This window comes from Pongo abelii, chromosome 6 (assembly GCF_028885655.2).
Source record: "Pongo abelii isolate AG06213 chromosome 6, NHGRI_mPonAbe1-v2.0_pri, whole genome shotgun sequence".
Lineage (NCBI taxonomy): Eukaryota > Metazoa > Chordata > Mammalia > Primates > Hominidae > Pongo > Pongo abelii.
The window spans coordinates 133469401-133495741 of NC_071991.2; the positions used below are offsets into that span (position 1 = coordinate 133469401).

General features: G+C 41.2%; 1 long non-coding RNA gene across 1 annotated transcript in view; it reads left to right on the top strand.

Annotated features, from left to right (window-relative positions):
• Positions 1-4351: 4351 nt before the first annotated feature.
• Positions 4352-26341, top strand: part of LOC134761726 (uncharacterized) — a 340301-nt gene continuing 318311 nt past the window's right edge. Inside the window, exon 1 of the long non-coding RNA XR_010140792.1 lies at positions 4352-4463. This is a non-coding gene — a long non-coding RNA (uncharacterized LOC134761726). The remainder of the gene's footprint in view (positions 4464-26341) is intronic.

The following is a 26341-nucleotide window of genomic DNA, read 5'->3' on the forward strand; positions in this document are numbered from 1 at the left end:
AGAGCCTCAGAAGAAGATGGAAAGGCAGGATGAAGGGGAGAAGGGCCCTCCTCTCTCCTGCTTGCTGGTCCATCAGCATCACACTGTAGCATTTTGCCTCAGCAGGGGCAGTTGGTTCCAGCCTCCTGCTTCTTTTGGCACCCAGATCTGGAAACAGCTGTCAGTGCCCTTCGTTGGAGGTCTGAGCTGGGTCCCTGGGCTTCTCTGAGCTCCAGGTCTTAGTGATTCCAACCTTTTCTGTTTGTCCTATAGCCCTAAGGGCGGAAGATGTTGCCTGCACTTTGTACCTTTGAGGTCTACCTCAATGTTTTCATTTGTTCATTTTACCCTCTAATTCCAATGTTGAAATTGCGTGTGTGGGTTCGTTTTCCTGTTGAATCCTAAGTGATGCTGGTGCTTAGTACTTACTGGACCTAGGGATCTGGGGCAAGAGAACAAATGGCAATTGCTATGAGGACCATGACGTGTGTATTGATGTAAGAATCCCCCACACACACAAAAAAGAGGGGAAAGATCAAATATCTATTTCTACATGTATAGGAACAATATCTATTTCTACATGTATAGGAACAATATCTATTTCTACATGTAACAAAATAAGAGCAGTATTTTAGGGCAAATAAAAGGAAGTACCACTCTACACACCCCATAAATACCACGTATAACTTATGTCCTTAGTTTTGTAGAATGTATGGTTTCCCACTAAGTGAAACTTTAGGGAGTTAAAAGTGCAAAATATAGATAGTTGGCTTCTTTACAGCACTTTTCCACCAAACATCCTTTGGAACCCTTGTCAGAAGATGTACCCTGAGTTAGCTCTCTTCTATCTCTCTTTTTGTAAATTAAAGTAAGACAAGGAAAACAAAGTGAGGTAGAAAGCAAAGTATTTTGACAAAATTCAAACATGTCAGATATTCAGATCAACCTGTACAGGAGAGTACACTTAGCTGGGTAGAGCGCACAGCTCTGGGAACCTGCGCTGCTGGAGAGTGATCTCAAAGCCACCGTTCGGAGCCTGACCTTTTCCTGTTTCTATCAGCTTTCTTCTGGTGTCTCTTTTCTGCCTCTTCCTCTTACTATTCTTTAATAGCTCCTGAAATCTAATCCTTATTTGGCACTGGGGTACAAATAGACAGGCACTGATGAAGGGCTGCATCTGAGGAACGATAATTTGTCAGTCTTAGAAGAGCCTTGACAAAATGGTGGGTTTTGTCCTCAGATCCACAGATGCAGCAACTTGATTGGGTTGGAGTCCCAGAATTGCTTGGCCTGATGGAGTCATATCAACCAAATTTGCAAAAGATTAATACAAAATTAAAAGATTAATGAGGGTTTAAATATACTCATTTACAATAGAAAATACACATCACTAAGCAATGATTACCATGCCTTTAAATACTTATTTGTTGTTATTTCCCACATGCTGTAAAAGTCATGGTTGTAGGGAAGGAAAGAAAGGATATAAGCTTATGCTTAAAAATAGCAAAAGGGCTCTCAAGACTTCACAAGCCTTAAGAGAAAGGAGCCAAGATATGATGAGGCTAACAATGTGAAATAATTGTTATAGTTCTATGGAATGCCACATATTTTTGCATCATATTTGTTAGCTTCTCTTATCTGGACTGCCCATTTGTGATTTTGTACATTCATCTACTTCTCTCTGAAAAATACCTTACTGAATGAAGTCAGCTAATACAACCAGAAGAAAAAAGTTGAAAGGTCCAATTAATGTTAGGGGCTGAGGACAAGGGAACAATTCCTAGATTTCAATGTAATCAAGGCAAATACTGAAATACTGATTAATATTTAGTGTGGGGATTTAAAATTCAATTGGCTTGTGCTTTTATTGGGGTTGGAATAGCCAGGCAGCTGTTTCTGAGCTCTTCCATACACTATAAATGCCAAAGAGTATGAATATCCAAGTATTGAACATTTATTGAGGTTTCCCTATTTGAAGAAGAAAAAATAATATGCAGTCATCATATCCTTTAGAACAGAGGTTGGCATGCTGGAGTACAATGGCGTGATCTCAACTCACTGCAACCTCCATCTCTCGGGTTCAAGAGATTCTCCTGCCTCAGCCTCCTTAGTAGCTGGGATTATCGGTGCCCACCACCATGCCTGGCTAATTTTGTATTTTTAGTAGAGACAGAGTTTCACCATGTTGGCCAGGCTGGTCTTGAACTCCTGACCTCAGGTGATCCACCCACCTCGGCCTCCCAAAGTGCTGGGATTATGGGCATGAGCCAGCACGCCCAGCCTTGGCTGCCTGTTTTCGCAAATGAAGTTATACTGGAACACATCTGCAGGCATTTGTGTATGCATCATCTAAGGCTGCTTTCCCGATACAATGGCAGAGTTGAGTTGTCGACATAGAGACTATATGGCCCACGAAGTCTTAAATATTTACCATCTGGTTCTTTATAGAAACAAATTGCTGACTTCTGCTTTATAAGCTTTTAAGTTAGGGAACAATACTTACACATAGGAAACAATAACAAAGAAAACAACAGTAGATCAATAAGTACTAAATGGCTACACCAAGTTATAAATGCTACAGAACTGCAGAGAAAGGATCAGATTGCTCTTTGAGGAGGGCAAGTCTGGCAGCCATTGGGAAGAGTGATTAGATGGGAGAGCAGGAACGTCACCTCAAAGGCCATTGCGGTAGGATTGGAGGAAACCAGGGGCAACTTGTGTAGTAGCACAGTGTGGTATGTGGCCACGAGACATTTCAGGTCAGTATTGGGAACCAATTACACCAGACCTACAGAGAATGAGTAGAATGAATACAGTGTAATTACTTAGAGGAAGGTCGAGTTACAATCTGGGGTACAGGTGAAAATTGGAAATGATAAAGTCAGATGTCCAAATAGAAAGGTGGGGCGGTGTTAAAGCCATGTGGCAGGGATGTTTAAGTGTTGTTTAGAGCTGTGGTTTGAGCTGGATGGCAGAGGCAAGAGCCAGATCATGAAAGCCATTGTTATGGATGCTGAATTCAGTGGCACATGTGAAAGAACAAGGAAATGTGTGAAAGACAGGTGAGATTGTTACTAATGCTGTTAGTGAGATTGTTACTCATGCTGTTAGTGAGATTGTTACTCATGCTGTTAATGAGATTGTTACTAATGTGAGACTGTTGCTAATGCCCACTCTCTTCCTTTTTAGGAGAAAGTGGTGGCTGTTTTAGAAAACCTGTCAGCTTCTGACTGCTGAAGCCAGTCAGAAACCAAGTAGAGCTTATTAACTACAGCAGAAGCCAGAACAAGGGACAGGTGCACTTGAGGTGATCCTAAGTGGTGTATAAGAGGTGCCTGGTGGTGTATAAGAGGGCGGAATGGCAATTTTCGCAGGATAGAGAAAGGCAATGTCCCAAAACTCCCACTGCGAATACATAAAAGTACTAGATAAAACAGTTTTGAATATAGGATGTTGGAGCTGTCCTTTACATGGGTAAAGGTGAGGATGGGGGTTTCTGTCTTAGTGACCTTGAGCCTGATTGAAATGTTGTGCTGTAAATAAGACCTTTGCATAAAGCTAAGTCCATCAAAGGACTATTGTCTTAAAGCAAGAAATGACTAGAAAAGCAGTCCACCATGGCAGGGAGATGAAGAGGCAATTATGTCTCTTGGTCTGGGGTTTTGATAAAATATATATGTCCATATCCTCAGAGGAACCTGTAACTCTGATTTATATCTCTCCCAAGTTTGGATTTCTAAACACTCTTTAGGCGTCCCAGAAATCCCTAACTGAAAAATAATTAAAGCTCATCACTGTGTATTGGTATCCCTGGGGTACCAGGCAGCAGCAAATGCAAAACCACTTTGAAAATACATTTCCATAACCAGGCCCACAGGTCTCTCATAGAAAAAATAAACCACTAGAATTATTATCTCACAATCAAAATCATAAATCATGTGGGAAAATAATCCATCATGAGAGTCAGCACATGCAGGGAGGTCAGAGTCCTTGAACTCAGTGAAATCATCTGAACGAGAGTACAAAGTAAATGTTTGTAAGGATTAAAGAGAGAAAAAAAAACAGGGTACAAATAAGTAGCATAACCTTCTGGAAAAAAATTTAAAAATCTTTCAATAAGAACCAAATAGAACTTCCAGAAACAAAATTTTAACCAATAAAGTTAAAAACTCAATGGGTGATACGACTTGGCTGTGCCTTCACCCAAATCTCAACTTGAATTGTGTCTCCCAGAATTCCCACATATTGTGGGAGGGACCCAAGGGGAGGTAATTGAATCACGGCGGGGGTGGTTTTTTCCCGTGCTAGTCTCGTGATAGTAAGTCTCACAAGATCTGATGAGTTTATCAGAGGTTTCCACTTTGGCTTCTTCCTCATTCTCTCTTGCTGCCACAATGTAAGAATTGTCTTTCACCCTCTGCCGCGTAAGAATTTTCTTTCACCCTCTGCCGTGATCGTGAGACCTTCCCCAGCCATGTGAAACTGTAAGTCCAATTAAACCTCTTTCTTTTGTAAATTGCCCAGTCTGGGGTATGTTGGACTAATACAATGGGTTAAACATCAATTCAATATCACTGAAATTATACCTATGTATCCGGAAGATAGGGCTGGGGAAATTATCCAGAATGCAGAGCAGAAAAGGGTAGAGGTAGAAAAATCTGAGGGAAAAAGAAGCATATGGAATATAGTGAGAAAATACAGAATATCTGTTTTATCTTGGGTTGATAAACAAAGTTTCATAAACTGGGTGACTTATAAGCCACAGAAATGTATTTCTTACCATTTTGGAGGCTGGAAGTCCAAGATCAAAGTACCAGCACATCCAGTGTCTGGTGAGGGCCTGTCTCCTGGTTTGCAGAGGGCTGTCTCCTCATTGTATCTTCATCTGGTGGAGAGCAGAGAGGAAACAAACAAACTAGCCAAAAACCTCATGTCTTCTTATAAGGGCACTAATCCCATTTAAGAGGGCTCCATCCTCATGATCTAATTATCTCCAAAAGGCCCCACTTCCTAATACCATCAAATTGGGGGTTAGTATTTCAACATATGAATTTTGGGGGAACAAGGACATTCAGTTCATGACAATATCTAACAAGAATTCTAAAGTAAGAGATGAAATGTTTAAAGATTGGTTACAATTTTTCCAAAATTGAAAGATATGAAAACTTTATATTTAGTAGTGTAACTAGTCCTGAATAGAATGAACAGAAAATAAATTTATAAAGCAACACTGTGGATAGACTACCAAAGAGAAAATCTTATAAGCAGACAGAGAGAAATAATAGGTTATCCTCAAAGAAACAAAATTTAGCACACAGAAGTTTTCTCAGAAGCACAGCTAGACATCAGAAGACAATGATATTTTTAATACTGGTGAACGCAAAGAAACAGAACATAACAGAGGGTGATCAACCATGACATTTTGCTAGAAACTGTCCTGGTTTTAGCACTGAAAGTTCCGAGTCCTGGGAAATCCCTCAGCCCAAAGCAGATCATTGATCACCCTACACTGCTCTATGTGGTTAAGCTGTCATTAAAGAGTGAGAACAAAAAAAAGTTGTTAAAAAGTATGAGTGAAATAATGCTATCTGAAAAAAGACTGAAAAAGTTCATCTCTTGTAGACTGTTGTTGAAAGGACTACTGAAGAATATAGTTTAGGAAAACCAAAATCAATCTAGATGGAAGGAATTGGATATAATAGGAAATGGGGAACAAAACAGGTAAAATATTGATTAGTATAAAGAAGTATTGACTATACAAAATAATAATTATAATAACTAGCAATTTTAGAGCTATAAAAAGGAAAAAAAGGAGAGAAAAAAACCAACTGACAACAATAACATTTAAGACACTGGGGTGTGCAGATATGTGGTGCCAGTAATTATCATTTCCAAGTCCTTGAAATGATAGGGATGGAGATAGGACTATTGGCTAAGTGTATACTTTAAATAAGCATGTTAAAAACTCTGGTGTCCCTTCTACTTCCCCCTCTCTTTCCGAACAATTCAGTTTTAAAGCCATTAGGGCAAGATATAGGCATCTGTGCTGGGGTGGGCGGGTGCTAGCCATGGTGGCCCAGAGTGGGGCAATGGAGTCCAAGCCGAGTGAGGAGGATGTGCATGTAGGGGTGCACCTGGTGCAGGTGTCAGAGCAAGAATGGAGTAAGAAGGGTATTTGCACAGGAGGCCTGCCCAGCATAGGGTGTCAGAAGCTAAGAGAGGTAAATCAAGCATCCACACAATGGGTGACAGTGCAGGGTGGTGAAGTCAACAGAGTGAGGAGGGTGTCCATGCAGCACTGTGTGAGTGTGAGGGAGGCATCTCTATAGGGCTGCCTGGTATGGGGTATCAGAGCCCAGGCCTGAAGAGGAGGAAGTCCAGGTGAGAGGGGTGGCTGCTTGGCGTGGTGGGTGGGGTTGAATGGGGTGAGAAGAGTGTCCATATGGGAGACAGGAGTGCAGGAGAGATTGGAAGTTGGTTACAGATGGGGATGTTGCTTAAATAAGTAAGTATATTAAGAACAATTGGGAGCCAGATATCTCATGGTCAGAGAGGGAGAGTTACAAAGTACAAGGGGATAAAACTGTAATGGTTGGATTGAAATTGGTGGTATCTGTGTAAACTTGGGATTCTAAATATAGATAGGCAGATATAGGAATAAATATAAATTTAAGTGTATGTATATACATGTATTTATGTATATGCATACATATCCATATATGCATATATATGTTTCTTAGTTTACTCCACTGATTGCCTGGGAGCCAAATAAAGGACAATTTGAACATCATATTGAGCATCACTATCACAGCAAATAGTGCTATGGTCTGAATGTTGGTGTACCCCCCTCAATTCCTATGCTGAAACTTAATTTCCAATGTGATAGTATTAAGAGGTGGAGCCCATTGGGAAATGATTAAATCACGAGGACTCCTCCCTCGTGTATGGGATTAGTGTCCTTATAAAAGAGATTGAAGGGAGCATGTTTGCCCTTTTTGCCATTGAAAAAAAAAACTCAGCAGGAAGGTGCCATCTATGAGGAATGGGCTCTCATCAGACACCGAATCTGCTAGCACGTTGATCTTGGTTTTCCCACCCTCCAGAACTGTAAATTTCTGTTGTTTGTACATTGCTTAGTCTAAAGTACTCTGTTACAGCAGTTGAATGGACTAAGACAATTTGTAACATTTTATAACCCACTGAGTGTATATGAATATACATTACTAAATAAATAAATTGACATTTTGATGAGCAGTGTGAAATTTAAATAATTTCAAAATCCCCACGAAATACTCATTAATTCTAAAACAGAAAAGAGAGACTTTGCAGTGGAGTGGCCTGGTAGACATACACTGCATCAAGTGAACATCATCAGTGTTGGGAAGAATCAAAGATAACACAGCCTCACTTCTATGACATTTCTGCCAAATATGCATATTTGTGGGGAGATATCAGACAATCCCAAATCAAGGGGCATATTACGACATAACTATTCTTTAATCATCACAGTTGTGGAGTTTGTGAAAGTCAAGGCCAGACAGAGGAACCATTCCAGATTAAAAGAGAATAAAAAGACATGACAACAAAATGAAGCACATAATTCTGAATTAGATCCTTTTCTGATGAAGGCAGCTATTAGAGCAAATGGCAAGACCTGTACAGATCTGGGGATTAGGATATAAATGTCAATTTCTTGATTTTGATCATTGCGTGAGGTTTTGTAGAATTATCCTTTTTTTGGGCAAGAAACATATGCTGAAGTATTGAAGGGTGGGTGGATTACGGGCATCATGTTGGCAATTTATCTCAAATGATTCTGGAAAAAATGTTCTTTGTATTATACTTGCAACTTTGCTGTAAATTTCAGATTGTTTCAATATAAAAAATATGTTCTCCAAAATTATTTTTTTTCAGGCAACACTGTAGACTAGATGTCCCAAGAAAACCCTCTTAGTGTAAGATACGTAAAATGCAGAATATAAAACAAAAGGAAACAAAAGCATGGCTGAGCAGGAAGTATAAAAGAGAAACAGAGACCAGAATGTCAAGAAGGCATGATTCCCCAGGAGTAAGTGAGCTCTGGATCTCTAGTTTGCCCTAAGATTACTTTGTGCCCTAGACCCTTGGCTTTCTATGGCCATGCAAGGAAAGAAAACAAAGATAGCTCAGTGCCCAGAAAGGTAAGAGGTCTGATTAGGGACTTGAACCCGCTAAGGGTGAAAGAAAACTTCCCCACAGAATGAGACTGGCATGCTTTGGTTTTAGCTAAGTGTACAATGGAACAGTCCTTGAAAAAAAAAAAAATCTCCTGAGAATTCTTAATCACCACCTGTAGGTTTGAGGCTGGGATTCACAGCATCTGTGTGATCTGAAAAACTCCAAGCTGAACATTGAATTGAGAGTGATCCTGGTTGAAGTGTTATGTCTTAAGCCAGGTTTTCGAAAATATAGAACCTGAAGCAAGGATTTAAAGAGCTGAGACTTTATTTGGGAAGTGCAACCCAGGGCAGCTGGAATGAGGGAAAGGGAGCTGAGGCAGGCGAGGAGGGAAGCCATGCAGTGAACTCTCACAGCTCTGCCCACTGCCCCATGCTGAAGGTGAAAAGCCCCAGCAGGTGCTCAGCACGTCAGATGCCTCCAGTTAGGCTGTGCAGAGTAGCTGACTCAGAGCAGTTAAAGGGAAGGAGGAAGGGACAAAGATCTATGCACCTGGCTCCTCCTAGACCCACTTCCTATAGGTCAAAGTTAGCCTATAGGAAGGTAACTTCACCACACTTCCAGATTAAGTCATCTGGCCCCCCTCAGCAGCTGTTTGGGATGCTGGGCCTGTGCTCTACATTGTAGTATTTCTTTTACGTCTGGAAGTGGTGGGAAAAGCCAGAAGCTCTACATGTGTGGCTGATGGTCTATGCCATGTAACAGTAATGAAAGGGAGGCCCTGGCACACAGCAGGCAAGTACTGGTCCAGCCCTAGATGTGACAGCATGGTCCAGGAGGCAGACAAGGGAATCTGAGAAGGTACGAACAATCTGGGTCAGATACAGTCTCCTCCTGTCAACCACTCCAATCTAATCTTGCTCTCATTTTAGGTTCTGTTACTATAATAAGGAGTCTTCCTTTTTATTTTCATGAGAACAGGGCATGCTAATTTCTTTTCAGAGAGGAGAGGAGTAAGCCCAGTTAGATACAGAGTTCTCTTCAAACTGGTATCCCATTGTGATGTCTGGGAGGATACAAGGCATGAGTAATAGTCCAGCTGCTGTGATGGGTCTTGATGTTGTATTTTATATTCTCCATCTTTGCTTCACCTCCACCACCACTCCTTGTGGATTCCCCTTGTGCTTGGTCAGCAATTAAGCTGGTTTGGATTGCTTGCCTAATGTATGGGTCCAGACTTTCATGTGAACTTTTAGCTGTTCTGCCCTTCTTGGGTTGTGGCTTGTAGCAGATAGTGTTGGTGTCCTCTCTAGGTAACCTCAGCATTCACCTCCACTTTCTGAAGGCTGCATACTGTGAACATCTGCATGCTCTGTGTCTGAAGGCTTTTTTCTCTGGATGCAGGCAAAGAACAAGCTAGAGTATTAGACAGTGAATCCCCTGGCAGCAGCCCTGAACCACTGGTGGATCTGGAGATGATATATAATTACCCAGCTTCCTCACCTTTGGGCTTATGATGTTCTACACTGACTGCCAGATTTGCCCAGCAGGAGTGAGCTCCAGTTGCCTACAGTGATAAATTGGTTGATAATACTGGCTTTCTCCACCTCCTACCTTGCTACTCACTTCCCTATTGAAGTTTTCTGGGCTTACTCCCAAATAAACTAATTGCACTCAGATCCTTGTCAGGGTTTGTTCCTGCTTTACCCAAGTTCAGACACATTTGCTATAATTGCTCCTGAATAGTTAATACTAGGCTTGGTAGCACTATGAGACACCCCAGTGAATCCCCAGCATTCGGACCTACTCATTCCTGCTCCCTTGTGGAGTGCAGCCCTAGTTCTTCATGGGTGTCAGTATCAATGACCACCAACCTTACAGTGACTCCTTTGCCTGCTGAGCACTAAACAGTTCATTGGCCACATTGTAGCTGCAGCTTTCAGCTCAGTGCAGCTCTTACTGACTCTACTCTCCCTCCCTAAGAAAGAAAGAAAGGTTACAGAGGGTTACTCCCCTCTGTAACCCTTCAGAGTCCAAATTTGGAGGCCAAATTCCTCAAATGGGTTATCGGTTGTAATTACGAGAGGGCTGCTTCTTTTTTCTTTTTTTTTGAGACAGTGTCTCACTCTGTCACCCAGGCTGGAGTGCAGTGACGTGATCTCGGCTCACTGAAACCTCTACCTCCCAGGTTCAAGTGATTCTCCTGCCTCAGCCTCCCAAGTCTCTGGGATTACAGGCACCTACCACCACGCCCAGCTAATTTTTATAGAGACAGGGTTTCTCCATGTTGGCCAGGCTGGTCTAGAACCCCTGACCTCAAATGATTCGCCCGCCTTGGCCTCCCAAAGTGCTGGGGTTACAGGCGTGAGCTACCACGGAGGGCTGCTTTTAATTAGACTCTTTGGTTACTGGATTGGACCAGTTTTCTTGTGATGAGAGACTAAAATGTATTGGACTTTTGGTTTAATTCTAGCCACTGGAAACTAGGTTATATAATTTGTTGACTCAATGCATATGTTTCATTCTGTTTTTGAGAAATAGATTCAGGGGGTACATGTGCAGGTTTATCATATGGGTATACTGTGTAATGCTGGGGTTTGGAATTCTATTGAACCTGTCACTCAAATAGTGAACATAGTACTCAATAGGTGGTTTTGGATTCCTTTTGGAGTCTCCAGTGTCTATTTTTTCCATCTTTATATCCACGTGTACCCTTTGTTTAACCCCCACCTGTAATAAGGTGGTATTTGATTTTCTGTTTCTGCATTAATTCATTTAGAATAATGGCCTCCAGCTGCATCCAGGTTGCTGTGAAGGAAATGATTTCATTGTTTTTTATGGCTGTGTAGTATTTCACAGTGTATATGTACCACGTTTTCTTTATCCAGTCCACCTTTGATGGACACTTAGGTAGATTCCTTGACTTTGCTATTGTGAAATGCTGCAGTAAACATACAAGCGCTTTTTTTGGTAAAACTTCTTTTCCTTTGGACGTGTACCCAATAGTGGGGTTGCTGGATTGAATGGTGGTTCTAATTTTATGTGTCTTTGAGAAATCTGCATACTGTTTTCCATAGGGGTTGAACTAATTTACACTTCCACCAACATCCTCAATAAAATTTGTTATTTTTTGACTATTTAATAATAGCCATTCTGACTGGTCTGAGATGGTATGTCATTGTGGTTGTAATTTGCATTTCTCTGATTAATGATGTTAAGCATTTCTTCATATGTTTGTTGGCTGCCTTGTATGTCTTCTTTTGAGAAATGTCTGTTCATGTCCTTTGCCCACTTTTTAGTGTTTTTTTTTCTTGTTGATTTATTTAAGTTCCTTATAAATTCTGAATATTAGGCCTTTGTCAGAAGCATAGTTTGCCAATATTTTCTCTCCTTTGGTATGTGTACTGTTTACTCTGTTGATAGTTTCTTTAGCTGTGCAGAAGTTATTTAGTTTAATTAGGTTCCATTTGTTAATTTTTGTTTTCATTGCATTTGCTTTTGAGGACTTAGTCATAAATTATTTGCCTAGGCCAATGTCTAGGAGAATTTTTCCTAGGTTTTCTTTTAGGAATTTTATAGTTTGAGGTCTTACATTTAAGTCTGTAATTTATTTTGAGTTAATTTTTGTGTATGGTGAGAGGTAGGGGTACAGTTTCATATTTCTGTATATGGCTAGCCAGTTTTCCCAGCACCATTTATCAAATAGGGTGTCCTTTCCACATAGTTTATTCTTGTTGGCTTTGTCAAAGATCAGTTGGTTGCAGCATGTGTGGCTTTGTTTCTGGATTCTCTAATCTGTTCCGTTGGTCTGTGTGTCTGTTTTTGTACCAGTACCATGCTATTTTGGTTGCTGTATCCTTGTAGTATAGTTTAAAGTTGGGTAATGTGATGCCTCCAACTTTGTTCTTTTTGCTTAGGATTGCTTTGACTATTCAGGCTCTTTTTTCGGTTCCATATGAATTTTAGAATAGTTCTTTCTAATTCTGTAAAAAATGACATTGGTAATTTGATAGGAATTACATTGAATCTGTAGATTGCTCTGGGTAGCATGGTCATTTTAACAATGTTCTTCCAATCCATGAGCATGGAATGTTTTTCCATTTGATCGTGTCACGTATGGTTTATTTCATCAGTGTTTTCTAGTTCTCCACGTAGAGATCTTTCACCTCCATGGTAAAATGTATTCCTAGGTATTTTATTCTTTTTGTGGCTATTGTAAATGAACGTGTGTTCTTAATGTTCTCAACTTGAACATGATTGGTGTACAGAAATGCTACTGATTTTTTTACATAGATTTTGTATCCTGAAACTTTACTGAAGTTGTTTATCAGGCCTAGTAGTCTTTTGGAGGAATCTTTAGAATTTTCTAGGTGTAGAGTCGTGTTCTTGGTGAATAGAGATAATTTGACTTCGTTTCCTATTTGGATGCCTTTTATTTCTTTCTATTGCCTGATTGCTCTTACTAGGATTTCACTCCTGTACTGAATAGGAGTGGTGAAAGTGGACACCTTTGTTTTGCTCTAGTTCTTAGGGTTAACGCTTTCAACTCTTGCCCATTCAGTATGATGTTGGCTGTGGGTTTGTCATAGATGGCTCTTATTATTTCGAAGTATGTTTTTTGATGCCTAGTTTGTTGAGGTTTTTATCATGAAGAGATTTTATCAAATGCTTTTTCTGCAGCATTTGAGATGATCATATGGTTTTTGTTTTCAATTCAGTTTATATGGTGAATTACATTTTTTAATTTGTATATGTTGAACCATCCTTCCATCCTATAAAAAAACCCACTTGATAGTGATTAATTATCTTTTTAATGTGCTGATGGATTTGGTTTGCTAGTATTTTGTGAGGATTTTTATATCTATGTTCATTAGGAGTATAGGTCTGTAGTTTTCTTTTTTTGTTGTGTCCTTGACAGATTTTGGTATCAGGATGATACTGGTTTTGTAGACTGAGTTAGAGAGGAATCCCTCCTCTTTGATTTTTTTGGAATAGTTTCAGTAAGATTGGTATCGGCTCTCCTTTGTATGTCTGGTAGAATTTGGCTGTGAATCCATCTGGTTTAGAGTGTTTTCTAGTTGGTAATTTTTAATTACTGATTCAATTTTGTAACTTGTATTAGTGTGTTCAAGATTTCAGTTTCTTCCTGGTTCAATCTTGGTAGCTTGTACAATTCCAGGAATTTATCCAGCTCCTCTAGATTTTCTAGCTTGTGTACTTAGAGATGTTCATAGCAGTCTGGGAGGATCTTTTTTATTTCTGTGGTATCAGTTGTAATGTCACTTTTGTCATTTCTGATTGTACTTATTTGGATTTTCTCTTTGTTTTGTTGTTAATCTAGGTAGCAGTCTATCAATTTTGTTTACCTATTCAAATACTCAACTGTTCGTTTCCATTGTTAATCCTTTGTATGTTTTCTTTGGGTTTCAGTTTTATTTAGTTCTTCTCTGATCTTAGTTATTTATTTTCCTTTTTTATGATCACCAGTCATTTATTATCATTTTCAAGTATTATGTACTGAACATAATTGAATGTGCTATATATATATATTTTTAATATTTAAGTTCTGGGGTACTTGTGCAGAATGTGCAAGTTTGTCACATAGGTATACATGTGCCATGGTGGTTTGCTGCGTCCATCAACCCATCATCTACATTAGGTATTTATCCTAATGCTATCCCTCCTCCAGCCCCCCATCCGCTGACAGGCCCTGGTGTGTGATGACATCCTCCTCCTTGTCCATGTGCTCTCATTGTTCAACTCCCATTTATGAGTGAGAACATGAGGTGTTTGGTTTTCTGTTCTTGTGTTAGTTTGCTGAGAATGATGATTTCCAGCTTCATCCATGTCCCTGCAAAGGACATGAACTCATCCTTTTTTATGGCTGCATAGTATTCCATGGTGTATATATGCCACATTTTCTTTATCCAGTCTATAATTGATGGGCATTTGGGTTGGTTTCCAAGTCTTTGCTATTGTGAACAGTGCCACAATAAACATACATGTGCATGTGTCTTTATAGTAGAATGATTTATGATCCTTTGGGCATATGCCTAGTAATGGGATTGCTGGGTCAAATGGTATTTCTAGTTCTAGAACCTTGAGGAATCTCCACACTGTCTTCCACAATGGTTGAACTAGTTTACACTCCCACCAACAGTGTAATAGCATTCCTATTTCTCCGCATCCTGTCCAGCATCTGTTGTTTCCTGACTTTTTAATGATCGCCATTCTAAATGGCATGAGATGGTATCTCATTGTGGTTTTGATTTGCATTTTTCTAATGACCAGTGAGGATGAGCATTTTTTCATATGTTTGTTGGCTGCATAAATGTCTTCTTTTGAGAAGTGTCTGTTCATATCCTTCGCCCTCTTTTTAATGGTGTTGTTTTTTTCTTGTAAGTTTGTTTAAGTTCTTTGTAGATTCTAGATATTAGTCCTTTGTCAGATGAATAGATTGCAAATTTTTCTCCTATTCTGTAGGTTATCTGTTCACTGTGATGATAGTTTCTTTTGCTGTGCAGAAGCTCTTTAGTTTAATTAGATCTCATGTGTCAATTTTGGCTTTTGTTGCCATTGCTTTTGGTGTTTTAGACATGAAGTCTTTGCCCATGCCTATGTCTGAATGGTACTGCCTAGGTTTTCTTCTAGGGTTTTTATGGTTTTAGGTCTTACATTTAAGTCTTTAATCCATCTTGAATTAATTTTTGTATAAGATATAAGGAAGGGACCCAGTTTCAGCTTTCTGCATGTGGTTAACCAGTTTTCCCAACACCATTTATTAAATAGAGAATCCTTTCTCCATTTCTTGTTTTTGTCAGGTTTGTCAAAGATCAGGTGGTTGTAGATGTGTAGTGTTATTTCTGAGGCCTCTATTCTGTTCCATTGGTCTATATATCTGTTTTGGTACTGGTACCATGCTGTTTTGGTTACTGTAGCCTTGTAGTATAGTTTGAAGTCAGGTAGCATGTTTCCTCCAGCTTTGTTCTTTTTGCTATGAAATTTAAAGCAGTGTTTTCCAATTCTGTGAAGAAAGTCAATGGTAGCTTGATGGGGAGAGCATTGAATCTATAAATCACTTTGGGTATTATGGCCATTTTCACGATATTGATTCTTCCTATCCATGAGCATGGAATGTTTTTCCATTTGTTTGTGCCCTCTCTTAATTCCTTGAGCAGTGGTTTGTAGTTCTCCTTGAAGAGGTCCTTCACATCCCTTGTAAGTTGGATTCCTAGGTATTTTATTCTCTTCGTAGCAATTGTGAATGGGAATTCACTCATAATTTGGCTCTCTGTCTGTTATTGGTATATAGGAATGCTTGTGATTTCTGCACATTGATTTTGTATCCTGAGATTTGCTGAAGTTGTTTATCAGCTTAAGGAGATTTGGGCTGAGACAATGGGGTTTTCTAAATATACAATCATGTCATCTGCAAACAGAGACAATTTGACTTCCTCTTTTCCTAATTGAATACCCTTTATTTCTTTCTCTCACCTGATTGCCCTGGCCAGAACTTCCAACACTATGTTGAATAGGAGTGGTGAGAGAGGGCATCCTTGTCTTGTGCTGGTTTTGAAAGGGAAAGCTTCCAGCTTTTGCCCATTCAGTATGATATTGGCTGTGGGTTTGTCATAAATAGCTCTTATTCTTTTGAGATATGTTCCATCAATATCTAGTTTACTGTGAGATTTTAGTATGAAGGGCTGTTGAATTTTTTCAAAGACCTTTTCTGTATCTATTGAGATAATCATGTGTTTTTTGTCATTGGTTCTGTTTATGTGATGGATTACGTTTATTGATTTGCATATGTTGAACCAGCCTTGCATCCAAGGGATGAAACCGACTTGATAGTGGTGGATAAGCTTTTTGATGTGCTGCTGGATTCGATTTGCCAGTATTTTATTGAGGATTTTTGCATTGATGTTCATCAGGGATATTTGCCTGAAATTTTCTTTTTTTGTTGTGTCTCTGTCAGGTTTTGGTATCAGGATGATACTGGCCTCATAAAATTAGTTAGGGCGAATTCACACTTTTTCTATTGTTTGTAATAGTTTCAGAAGGAATGGTACCAGCTCCTCTTTGTACCTCTGGTAGAATTCTGCTGTGAATCCATCTGGTCCTGGACTTTTTTTGGTTGGTAGGCTCTTACTGCCTCAATTTCAGAACTTGTTATTGGTCTATTCAGGGATTCAACTTCTTCCTGGTTTAGTCTTGGGAGGGTGTATGTGTCCAGGAATTTATCCATTTCTTCTAGATTTTCTAGTTTATTTGCATAGAGGTGTTTATAGTATTCTCTGATGGTAGTTTGTATTTCTGTGGGATCAGTGGTGATATCTCCTTTATCATTTTTTATTGTGTCTATTTGATTCTTCTCTCTTTTCTTCTCTATTAGTCTGGCTAGCAGTCTATCAATTTTGTTGATCTTTTCAAAAAACCAGCTCTTGGATTTATTGATTTTTTGAAGGGTTTTTGTGTCTCTACCTCCTTCAGTTCTGTTCTCATCTTAGTTATTTCTTGTATTCTGCTAGCTTTTGAATTTGTTTGCTCTTGCTTTTCTAGTTCTTTCAATTGTGATGTCAGGGTGTCAATTTTAGATCTTTCCTGCTTTCTCTTGTGGGCATTTTAGTGCTATAAATTTCCCTCTACACACTGCTTTGAATGTGTCCCAGAGTTTCTGGTATGTTGCGTCTTTGTTTTCATTGGTTTCAAAGAACATCTTCATTTCTGCCTTAATTTTGTTATTTACCCAGTAGTCATTCAGTAGCAGGTTGTTCAATTTCTATGTAGTTGTGCATTGTTGAGTGAGTTTCTTAATCCTGAGTTCTAATTTGATTGCACTGTGGTCTGAGAGACTGTTTGTTATGATTTCCATTCTTTTGCATTTGCTGAAGAGTGTTCTATTTCCAATTATGTGGTCAGTTTTAGAATAAGTGCGACGTGGTGCTGAGAAGAATGTATATTCTGTTGATTTGGGGTGGAGAGTTCTGTAGATGTCTACTGGGTCCACTTGGTCTAGAGCTGAGTTCAAGTCCTGGATATCCTTGTTAATTTTCTGTCTCGTTGATCTGTCTAATGTGGACAGTGGGGGTTTTAAAGTCTCCCGCTATTATTGTGTGGGAGTCTAAGTCTCTTTGTAGGTCTCTAACAACTTGCTTTATGAATCTGGATGCTCCTGTATTGGGTGCATATATATTTAGAGTAGTTAGCTGTTCTTGTTGAATTGATCCCTTTACCATTATGTAATGCCCTTCTTTGTCTCTTTTGATCTTTTTTGGTTTAAAGTCTGTCTTATCAGAGACTAGAATTGCAATCCCTGCTTCTTTTTTCTTTCCATTCACTTGGTAAGTATTCCTCCATCCCTTTATTTTGAGCCTATATGTGTCTTTTCACGTGAGATGGGTCTCCTGAATACAGCACACTGATGGGTCTTCACTCTTTATCCAAATTGCCAGTCTGTGTCTTTAATTGGCACATTTAGCCTGTTTACATTTAAGGTTAATATTGTTATGTGTGAATTCGATCCTGTCATTATGATGCTAGCTGGTTATTTTGCCCATTAGTTGATGCAGTTTCTTCATAGTGTCAATGGTCTTTACAATTTGGTATATTTTTGCAGTGGCTGGTACTGGCTTTTCCTTTCTATGTTTAGTGCAGGCAGGCCTAGTGGTGACAAAATCTCTCAGCATTTGCTTGTCTGTAAAAGACTTTATTTCTCCTTTGCTTATGAAGCTTAGTTTGGCTGGATATGAAATTCTGGGTTGAAAATTCTTTTCTTTAAGAATGTTGAATATTGGCCCCCACTCTCTTCTGGCTTGTAGAATTTCTGCTGAGAGATCTGCTGTTAGTCTGATGGGCTACCCTTTGTGGGTAACCCAACCTTTCTCTCAGGCTGCCCTTAACATTTTTTCCTTCATTTCAACCTTGGTGAATCTGATAATTATGTGTCTTGGGGTTCCTCTTCTCGAGGAGTATCTTTGTGGTGTTCTCTGTATTTCCTGAATTTGAATGTTGGCCTGTCTTGCTAGGTTGGAGAAGTTCTCTTGGATAATATCCTGAAGTGTGTTTTCCAACTTGGTTCCATTCTCCCTGTCACTTTCAGGTACACCAATCAAATGTAGATTTGGCCTTTTCACATAGTCCTATGTTTCTTGGAGGCTTTGTTTGTTTCTTTTCACCCTTTTTCCTCTAATCTTGTCTTCTCGCTTTATTTCATTGAGTTGATCTTCGATTTCTGTTATTCTTTCCTGTGCTTGAGCGATTCAGCTATTGATACTTGCATATGCTTCACAAAGTTCTCGTGCTGTGTTTTTCAGCTCCATCAGGTCATTTATGTTCTTCTCTAAACAGGTTATTCTAGTTAGCAATTCATCTAATCTTTTTTCAAGTTTCTTAGATTCCTTGCATTCAGTTAAAACATGCTCCTTTAGCTCGGAGGAGTTTCCTATTACCCACCTTCTGAAGCCTACTTCTGTCAATTAGTCAAACTCATTCTTTGTCTAGTTTTGTACCCTTGGTGGTGAGGAGTTGTGATCCTTTGGAGGAGAAGAGGCATTCTGGTTTTTGGAATTTTCAGCCTTTTTGCCCTGGTTTCTCCCCATCTTCATGGATTTATCTACCTTTGGTCTTTGGTGTTGGTGACCTTCGGATTGGGTCTCTGAGTGGATGTCCTTTTTGTTGATGTTGATACTATTCCGTTTCTGTTTGTTAGTTTTCCTTCTCACTGTCAGGCCCCTCTGCTGCAGGTCTGCTGGAGGTCCCTCCAGACCCTGTTTGCCTGGGTATCACCAGTGGAGGCTGCAGAACGGCAAAGATTGCTGCCTGTTCCATCTTTTGGAAGCTTTGTCCCAGAGGGACACCTACCAGATGCCCACCAGAGCTCTCCTGTATGAGATGTCTGTTGGCCCCTACTGGGGGGTGTCTCCCAGTTGGATACATGGGGGTCAGGGACCCACTTGAGGAGACAGTCTGACCTTTAGCAGAGCTCGAACGCTGTGCTGGGAGACCCGCTGCTCTCTTCAGAGCCAGCAGGCAGGGACGTTTAAGTCTGCTGAAGATGTGCCCGCAGCTGCCCCTTCCCCCAGGTGCTCTGTCCCAGGGAGATGGGGGTTTTATCTATAAGTCCCTGACAGGGGCTGCTGCCTTATTTTCAGAGATGCCCTGCCCAGAGAGGAGGAATCTAGAGAGGCAGTCTGGCTGCAGTAGCCTTGCTGGGCTGTGGTTGGCTCCACCCAGTTCAAACTTCCCTGTGGCTTTATTTACACTGTGAGGGTAAAACTGCCTACTGAAGCCTCAGTAATGGCGGACACCCCTCCACCCACCAAGTTCGAGTGTCCCAGGTCGACTTCAGACACCGAGAATTTTTTTTTCTTTTTTTTTGAGATGGAGTCTCAATCTGTCGCCCAGGCTGGAGTGCAGTGGCTTAATCCCGGCCCAGTGCAACCTCTGCCGCCCAGTGATTCTCCTGCCTCAGCCTCCCAGGTAGCTGGGATTACAGGTGCTTGCCACAACATCTGGCTAATTTTTGTAGTTTTAGCAGAGATGGGGTTTCACCATCTTGGCCAGGCTGGTTTTGAACTCCTGCGTGATCCATCCACCTTGGCCTCCCAAAATGCTGGGATTAAGGCATGAGCCACCCTGCCCAGCCTGGCAGTGAGAATTTCAAGCCAGTGGATCTTAGCTTGCTGGGCTCCGTGGGGATGGGATCCGCTAAGCTAGACCACTTGGCTCCCTGGCTTCAGCCACCTTTCCAGGGGAGTGAACGGTTCTGTCTCGCTGGCATTCCAGGCGCCACTGATGTATGAAAAAAACCTCCTGCAGCTAACTCAGTGTCTGCCCAAACGGCCGCCCGGTTTTGTGCTTGAAATCCAGGGTCCTGGTGGTATATACACCCGAGGGAATCTCCCGGTCTGCAGGTTGCGAAGATTGTGGGAAAAGTGTAGTATCTGGGCTGGGTAGCTCTATCCCTGACGGCAGGTCTCGGGAAGTTTTATCTTTCGTGGAAATTATGTTGGGTTGTGCAGTTCATGCTATCGGCCAGTAGGTGGCACTTATGGGTATGAACCAGCTGAGCGCTGTACTATGCTGTCTGCTGAAGTTGTGATGGGCCCTGCAGGTTGACTTCCTGGCCTGTAAGTAGAGCTTGCAGGTGAGAGGCAATTGCAGTGATGACAGTAGAATTTTTTCTTGGCCTTGGTTGAACAGGGGAAGTACTGGGCTGTCCTTGGCGATGGGCAGGGTGTGGGGCTCCCAGGGACACCATTCTGTGCTCTGCTGAGAGCAGCTGGAGGGGGCAAAGCTGGGTGTGGCTGGGTTGGGCAAGCCCGTTATCAGGCTCTCTGAGGCTGACTTGAGCACTGACCTTGGTGGAGGCATAGGGGTAGCTCTCAGGCTGGTGGGGCAACCATTCAGGAAGGGACGAAGAAGACCCTCCTGTGCCACAGAACTTGCTTAGGGGAAGAGAAGCGGACTGGGGTTTTCAGCTCAGCAGGCAGCCATGGGGCCCACACAGTTTATGCTCCCCTGACCCAGTGAGTCTCCCTCTCACATCTGGTCCAGCCAGCAAGCCTGACCAGCTAAGTTCATCCCAAGCTGTCTGTGCCCAGATCGCTGAACCCTACTGGGCATTCCGGGCTGCCAGACTTCCTGAGGGGGAAACTACAGCTATCAGGCCATGCCTTTCCCCACTTGGCCTTGCAAAGGAGGGGGTGCCCAGCTCCCACACCACCGCATGAACCAGCACCACACTCTGTGTTCTGATAGTGGGGGCTCCTCCCCTACTCAAGATCAGGCCACAACTGTTAACTCGATGCCCCTGGGCGATGTGCTTGAATCCTGGAGAGTTGGGACCTGGCCCTTGGATTTGTCCTCTGGTCCCTTGGGGCCAAAGTGAAGCTGGGATGGGGGAAGTGAGCTGCTGGCAGGCTGCTAACACAATGCTTAGCTGGGGCAGTGGAGGCTGTGCTGGGGGTACACTCCTGTGGGAGTGGCCAGGCGGATGGTCTTGGGAGGGCCAGCAGGCAAGGAGGAGTTTGGTTCATCTGTACCTCATTGGCGACAATGGCCGTGAGGTGTTTCTTGGGCCTGTGAGTGAGGTCGTACCCTGTTCTCTACTGGCCCAGCAGACAGCAGCAGCTGCAGTTGCTTAGTGCAGGATGGACGTCCAGAGCCTTAGTGGATATGCGTCCAGAGCCTTACCAGATAGGCTCACCCTGGCCCCATGTTTTGCCACAAGCTGCCCAGCACAGCAAAGTCTTCTGGGCTCCATGCAGGTTCTCACTGTGCCTCTCCATTTGTCTAGGCAACTCCCCCTGCCAATCCAAAGATCTGCGGGGATCATGGGAACTCCTGTAGCTAGGACTCAGGGCTCCATGGTGGGCATGTGGTGCCCTGGAGTGCCTTCATTTACCCCTTCCTTGGGTCCAGTCTGGGTTCAGGGGCAGGTCCTGGCACCTGGTGACAGAGCAGGCTGTCCCGCTTCCTTCCTCTTCAGCCACAGTGTCTGCATCACTTCTCTATTGACTTTCAGTGTTTTCTTTCAAAAGATCTGTTGGAGGTGTGAAGTCTTACTTGATATTTTGGTTCCTTTTTGTGGAAGAGGTGCTTCTAGCTGCATCTAGTTGGCCATCTTATCTAATTTTGTGTTACTTTTTTTTTTTTTTTTTAATGGAGACAGGGTCTCGCTCTGTCACCCAGGCTACAATGCAGTGGTGTGATCATGGCTCACCGCAGCCTTGACCTCCTAGGCTCAAGCGATCCTTTCACCTCAGCTTCCTAAGTAGCCAGGACTACAGGTGAGTGTCATCACGCCTGGCTAATTTTTGTATTTTTTGTAGGGACAGGATTTGGCTATGTTGCTCAGGCTGGTCTCGAACTCCTGGGCTCAAGGGATCTGCCCGCCGTGGCCTCCCAAAGTACGGGAATTACAGGCTTGAGCCACCATGCCTGGCATGTTACATCCTTGAGATTAGCATGCTAACTTCATGTGTCTTGACACTCAGCTCCTCAGCCAGCCTTGGGCCTTCCGTCAGTTTGACTGCTTCTGAGTATGTTATAAAGCCAAAGAATCCTGTGGCCACAAGCCCTCTTACACACCTCTATTGCTGTCATATGAATCCCTTGTTCAGTGGTGAGGTCCTGTAGGCTGCCATATTGATAGAGAAGATGTGTGTGAACTCTCAGATGGCAGTGCTGACAGAGGCACTGTGGTCAAGGAGGGCATGCACAGATGTAGAATGTGTCTCAATTCCAATGAACTCATTGCTGCCCCCTTCCCCCTGCCACCCATGTGTGAGAGATGTTATGTAACTAACCCACCACTAGGTGGGTGGCTGACCTCCTCAGGGAATGAAGGCTTATCATGGGCCCATAGTATTCTCTCTCTTGCGAACCATTGGGCATTTAGCCAGCAGTGGCCCGTGGTTAGAACAGGTTAATGCAGGAGCAAGCTGTTTATATTATGTAGATGGTACTTGGTCCCAGCCCTCTCTGTCCTGCACACTGCAAGTCACAAATTAAGCCTTTCAAGATCCACTTATTGGCTTTATGTGAGAAGTAAGTAGCTCCATATCCTACTCTCTCCTTGATAGGAATCAGGGACCAGATGAGACTTACAGCATGGTTCTCTACAAGAAATTCTTACTGCAAATTCTCTCCTTCATTTTCAACAGTCTGACCCTTTTTAATATTCAATATGGGTAGAGGGTGTAAGAGTAGTGAAACTACTTTTTAGTACCATGATATTTTTTCTTGGTCTGGCGTCTTACTTTGATAACTGTTATCTATCATCTTAGGATCTCAGGCAAAACTTCTATTTTAATACTCTGTTAAATGTGCATACTCTCACATCTATCAACTCAGTCTTTAGATTTTCAAATATGCACAAGAAGATGTGCAAGGAACTTCATTGCAATGCTGTTTGCAATAGAAAAAAAATTAGAAGAAAGCAACCTAAGTAACACTAGATTAAAAAATGGACTAATAAACTCTAGTGATTCAAACAATGGAGTACTATACAGCAGTGAAATTGAATGACTAGCTCTTAAAAACATAATACTGAGTACAAAAAGCAATTTAGATCCATATAGTATAATATCATTTATTTAAGCATTAGAAGCCCCACAGAAAACAATATATGGTGGTGTTGAATATATATATGTAAAATATGAAATATAAACACTGAAATATCAATTTCCAGGAAAAGGAGAGAAGAATAAAGAGTGGGTAAAAAATCTTACCCTTTAAAGAAGACAGAATGTGATTTTTGAACAATATAAAATCTTTACATTTAATTATTTAAATTTAATAAATTAATTACATAATACAATTAACATAAATTAATATAATTTCATAAATTAATTTCTTTAAATATTAAAGGATTGAATGTAATATCTTTAATCTCTATGGTATTAAAAAATAATTTTATAGTACTTTTGAAATTATTCACAATTAATACACTTCAGAAAATATAATGAATTAGATGTTGTTAAAAGCCATAAACTATAGGTTCCTAAATATATTAGTATGAGTACTACTTTTTAATGTAAACATTTCATTCCTTATTATAGCAGCACCCCCATACATTTGAATAATAGTGGTACTGTCGTACAAAGTAATGTTCCTTTCGTTTCTGAACAATGAATGATGTTAACAGATTAGGAGCCGTTTGTCCTAGAGTTATCAAATATTTAGCCTTTTTACTATGTAGTAATGAAAAATAATGGTGTAATAGCTTTTTCACTCTCAATGATTCTTCCAAGTTGGACATATTTGGAGTTCTATTCAAAGCTTAATTTTCTATTCTGAATTTATTCTAATTCATTCTATCTATAGAGATTCCCCACCAGCTCCTTAGAAATCAAGCCCTGGGAAGTATCAATCACTGGATCACAGTTGGTTCTTCCTCATGGGCTGCACCTCCAGGACACCTGGGTGGCTGGCCCCTCCCTCCTCTCTGCCAGTCTCTGCATCAGCTTGCACTGGGCCTGTGGTTCCCAGTTGTCTCTAATGCAGGGTGTTCAGTGTATTCATGTGCCTCTTTCTATTTGTCTTCATACCATTGAGCAAACAGGGAAGATCTTAGCCAAAACTATGACTTTGGCAGAAATTATTTGCAGAGTCTCCAACTGTTTCCTTTTAATATACTTCAGTTCAGCTTTACAAGCAATAGATGTTAAGATGATACATAATAGATGTTCATTTATTGATAGATAAATGATACATAATAGATGTTCATTCATTTATTGCACATCTGTTATGTATCAGGAACTTTGCCGGGTTCTGACAATAAACAAGGTGACTAAGATGTAACTCTTACCTTTAAAATCTGAGTCCAACGACTGATGACCTATTTCTAAATTCTCCTTGAACTTTGAGAAGAAGAAAAATCTGATATTGGTTCACCTTGTCTTCTCTTCTGAGCCTCAGGCTCGTATTTTTGCTACCTAGTCAACCTTTTTCCTAGACTAAACGTGTCCATTTTTTTCTCTTATTTTTGAATTCTTTCTCTTCCTGACTTCTCTGTTTCATTCTGACTTGGCTTCAAACCTCCACTTTCAATCCTCTCCTTTTATTTCCTCAATAACTAGTTAAGGGTTGCAGTTATTTTCCATTTCCACCGCTGGTATTGGTATTCAGGCTCCTGCACCCTTCAATTCTGGACCACCCCAATTGCCTCTTAACTGGTTTCCTTGACTCTTTTTTCTTCTTCTCTGATTCATCCTGTTATTGTTGGCAGACTGGTCTTCTTAAAATATCCTCTTAATCTCATCACCTCACTGCACCTAAACCTTCAATGATTCCCTGGTGCCTAAAGGGTGAAGTCCGTAATTCTACTCCAGTATTCGCTGTGCTTCATTTTAGGGTCCAATCTTCTTTTCCAACTGGATTAGTCTGTTCTCACGCTGCTAATAAAGACATACCTGAGACTGGATGATTTATAATGGAAAGAGGGTTAATGGACTCACAGTTCCACCTGGTTGGGGAGGCCTCAAAATCTTGGTGGAAGCCAAAGAAAGAGCAAAGGGACTACTTATATGGTGGTGGGCAAAAAGAGAGCTTGTGCAGGGAAATTCCTCTTCATAAAACCATCAGATCTTGTGAGACTTATTCACTATCAGGAGGACAGCACGAGAAAGACCTGACCCCGTGATTCAATTCCCTCCCACTGGGTTCTCCCATGACATGTGGGAATTGTGGGAGCTGCAATTCAAGATCAGATTCGAGTGGGGACATAGCCAAACCATATCACCAACCTTATTTCTGTATACTCATTTCCTTCAGGTACTCAGTGCTACTGTTTATGGTTGTAGGAAGAGGAAGAAAGACTATTGCAAATTATATTTGATTATAATTTTGAACTGTCCACACTTTAGTAGTCAACGTTTTTTTGCTTTTGTATCCCATTTCTCTGCACACATTCAGCATGGTTGTCTTACAGCAGTGGTTCCCAATGCAGGGTGCACACTGACATGCTCTGGGGTCTGTAATGAATACTGATACTTGGGTCTCACTCTCAGAGATTCTGAATTACCTGGCTTGGGTATCAGGATTTTCAAAGTTCCCAGGTGATATGGTTTGGTTGTTTCCCCACCCAAATCTTGTCTTGAATTGTGGCTCCCATAATTCCCATGTGTTATAGGAGGGACTTGGTGGGAGATAATTGAATCATAGGGGTGGTTTCCTCCATACTGTTTTTTGCGGTACTGAATAAGTGTCACTTCATGAGATCTGATGGCTTTATAAGGGGAAACCCCTGTATCTTGGTTCTCATTCTCTCTTACTGCCTGCCATGTATCAAGTGCCTTTCACCTTCTGCCATGATTATGAAGCCTCCCTAGACACGTGGAACTGTGAGTCTATTAAACCTATTTTTCTTCCCAGTCTTGGGTAAGTCTTTATCAGCAGCATGAAAATGGAATAACACACCAGGTGATTCTCATGTGCTTCCTAGATTGAGAACCTCTGGCTTCTATGGATGGTTGGTGTGCACCAAACTTGGCCAATGCTGTAGCCCAGGACAAATAACAACAACAACAACAGCAACACAAATTGGTGAAATATTTGTTGGCTACTTGTGTGCTGCAGCTTAGGGGGTGACCTGGCATTTAGCTAGCTTTTCTGTGTTGTGGGCCTGGAAATCTTACTGGTAACTGCCTTCATTAGTGTACAATTTGAAGTAAAAAAATCTAGGCTTCTAAAAGTATCCTCT